The sequence below is a fragment of the Ochlerotatus camptorhynchus genome, unplaced genomic scaffold, assembly GCF_037179485.1.
Source record: "Ochlerotatus camptorhynchus isolate MF236.1 unplaced genomic scaffold, CSIRO-AGI_Acam_v1.1 ptg000404l, whole genome shotgun sequence".
Taxonomy (NCBI): domain Eukaryota; kingdom Metazoa; phylum Arthropoda; class Insecta; order Diptera; family Culicidae; genus Ochlerotatus; species Ochlerotatus camptorhynchus.
In genome coordinates this window covers 206331-209362 of record NW_027040890.1, presented here as the reverse complement: position 1 = coordinate 209362, position 3032 = coordinate 206331, and the positions used below count along the sequence as shown (strand labels likewise).

Sequence of the window (3032 nt, the reverse complement as noted above, 5' to 3'; positions counted from 1 at the left end):
CCTTGATAGATTCTCTTCAACGACACTTTCTTTCGTTGATAACTTGGCTATTCGACGATAGTAACAGCTGAACATGTTTTTGGAGCCGAGTTATTGACGAAAGAGAGATTTGATGAAGAGAATCGATCAATGTAGATTGGTCTATTTGAAAGTTAACGCGAGAAGCGTCCAGAAAATGCTCTTTAACATATTTATGATGGGCCTGAAAAGGACCGTTTTGTCGTGATGGTTGAGTAATGCTGAGCTATTAAGGTGTTTTACACAGATAAGGCTGGCGAACTGTATGTTGTTTGGAACGGTGACGCGCTTGGCATAGATGGCCCAAAGCGGCTCACGACGAGCAACTGAAATCCGATCAGTTGCGGTGCAACTTCTTTCTCCTTCTTCGGCGAATGGACCGCTCGAGGGGCTGTAGCTCGCGCTTCCGGGCAGCCTTTCACCGTGTACCAGAGAAAAATTTACAACGCCACGCGCCGAAAGCACTGCTACTGCTGCTGATGATGACCACTGGACACCACAACTCACCACAGGCGGTGATTGACGGTGAGACCGGAGTGAATTCGATTTTTAAATCTGTGTTTGGGAAAGCGCTTTTCGCAGTCAATCGGTGATAATTTTCATTATTATACCAACAAGGGCACATTCGTTTTATTTTAATTTTTTTTTTGTATTAATTTGTACAGGCTCAATCGAATAAACTTTACAGAGCCAAGTTATCATTTGCGTTATACATAATTAATGTCTTAAATCTAAAGTTAAAGGAACGTGCAATTTTTAATAGTGACCTTTTTGATAGTGTTAATTTTAGCAGATTCGTAGACGACATTCCAATCGATTGCCTTGTTTTTTAGTATTAATATGCATCCGTTATTGACAGACTTATAAGTGGTTAAAATCTGACCACTCTTCGTAACGTACCCCAATCCTACGTCAAAACTATCAAATACCCATCACTATGGGTATTTTGGAATCAAGGTGATGTCTAGACGAGCCAGTAATCGATGTCTGACACCATCTTGAATTCCAACATAATTCATTCATGTGTCACATCTCACGTTTAAAATGAGCAAAAACGCATATACAACACGTACATAAAAAAAACTGTGCCCTTGCAGACATTCTCGCATAGATCCTGTGAAAGAGCAAGTGTGCGAATGTGTATTATATGAAAAGAGTTATTTCCATGTGAGAGATACTCTACCCACACGCCCGCGTGTGCGAGAGAAATGAGAGTACTAGTCTACACCATACCAGTACATGCTTTGCTTGTTGCTCTTGTTAGCTTGTATCAGTTACGCTGTTTGGTTTGGTAACCATGTCGGAGAAAAGAAATATCAATGCTGTTCTGGAAAAATTGTTTTCGAAGAAAAAAGTAAAAGACGCTTCTGGAAACGAATCAATAGTGTCAATATGTGACCTTTGTGGCCCAGCTAGCAAACCGTTGAAGTGCAGTACTTCGTACAATTTATCGAGGCACCTTACCCTGAAGCACAAGCAGCAAGCGGAGGAACACGGTCTTATTTCAGTTGAACCGGACCCTGTTGACGTTGCAATCTAGTTGCAACTAGTAAAGTGTGCGTGAAGTTGGACCGAAATGTTTTCGTGACGTCGACAGTGCAGTGGATTACAGAAGCCAATGCTTCCATTTTTTTTTCAAAGAATTGTGTGGATTATGCATTCTAGCGAGGATGCATTAAAGCTTTCACATATAAACCGGCGTAACATGGTTGCCCACTTGGGTTATCAAATAATTCATGCAATTCGTGGGAAAATGCTGTGCGTGAAAGCCGATACGGCATCGCGTTTTAGGAATAAATGTGCAGTTTATATAGAACGGGAGGATCTTAGTGAGAACTCTTGCGATGGTTGAGAGGATTGGAAGAAAAACCACGGAAATTTTGATGGTTGAAATTTTAAAAGTGTTGGATCACTTTAACATCAAAATCGTGCAGGTGTACTCCATTACGACGGAAAATGGCGCAAACTTTTTGAAAACTGCGTGTTTGATAAAAGATAAATAGCAGACAAACAGTTAGATGGAGCGAGGTGTGGAAACCTATCCGAAAGTGAATCGGACAATGAAACCGACGAGGAAAAGGAAGCTGCGGCGACAGATATTTCAATGTAAGTTATTACTACTTTCTTTGTCGACTATACTGGGGTACAAATCAAAAAATATGTATGGTGAAATAGTGTTAGTTTTTGAACACTTGTAACTTTGTCATTTATAGATGAAATTAAAATCCAAATACGCCAATCGATAGGATATTACTTAACAAATCTGCCGAAATAAATACTTTTCTAATTTTCAATCAAAAAACTATTGAAAAATGCGCAAATGACAATTTTATCTCTGTTTTCATGAACGTTTTCCCCAAACCCAGTCATCATAAACGAATACCGCTTGGTTGCACATCATTCTGCTTGAACCTGAAAAGATATAAAACAGCGCTGCTTTCCTGACTCTGCTCATCATTCTCTGCTTGATCGTCAAGCAGTATAGTTCGGTCTTTGCTCGCTTTGTCGAGTTGTTCGATAAATCTATAGTTTGTTACAAACGTTTGCAGATATACTGCACGTCGCGTCGTCAGTAGTGTCGGTCGCATCGCGTGATGGGAAGACAGCGCTCTCGGAGTCGACTTCGTGAACAAGCGGTGAAGAAGAACAGTGGTGAGGGTAGCTCGGTACCTACCTCAAATAGGTACGCTACTCTGCCCACCGATGTTGGAAATACCAACCCAGTCCCTGTGAAGCGGACGAAAAAGAGGAAGAAGAACCAAGGTCAGTCCGATGGTACGAGTGGACGCGACGATGTTACCGCGACGAACGCCAGCGACATCGGTGATTTCGGCGACGCCGTCGAAACCGAGAATTCTGCCGGCCCGAGTGCGGCGAAAATCAAGCTTCCTCCACTGGTGGTGAAGGTAGTGCCACTCAAGACGCTCATTGGCGGTTTCGCATCGCTGGGCATCGCAGCTGAGTACAAGATCAGCAGGATCGGCACTAAGGTGATGCTCCGGACGAAAGCGGAA

General features: G+C 42.4%; 1 pseudogene; it reads left to right on the top strand.

Moving 5' to 3' along the window:
* Positions 1-1315: 1315 nt before the first annotated feature.
* LOC135710854 (uncharacterized) lies at positions 1316-2021 on the top strand (annotated as a pseudogene).
* Positions 2022-3032: the final 1011 nt, after the last annotated feature.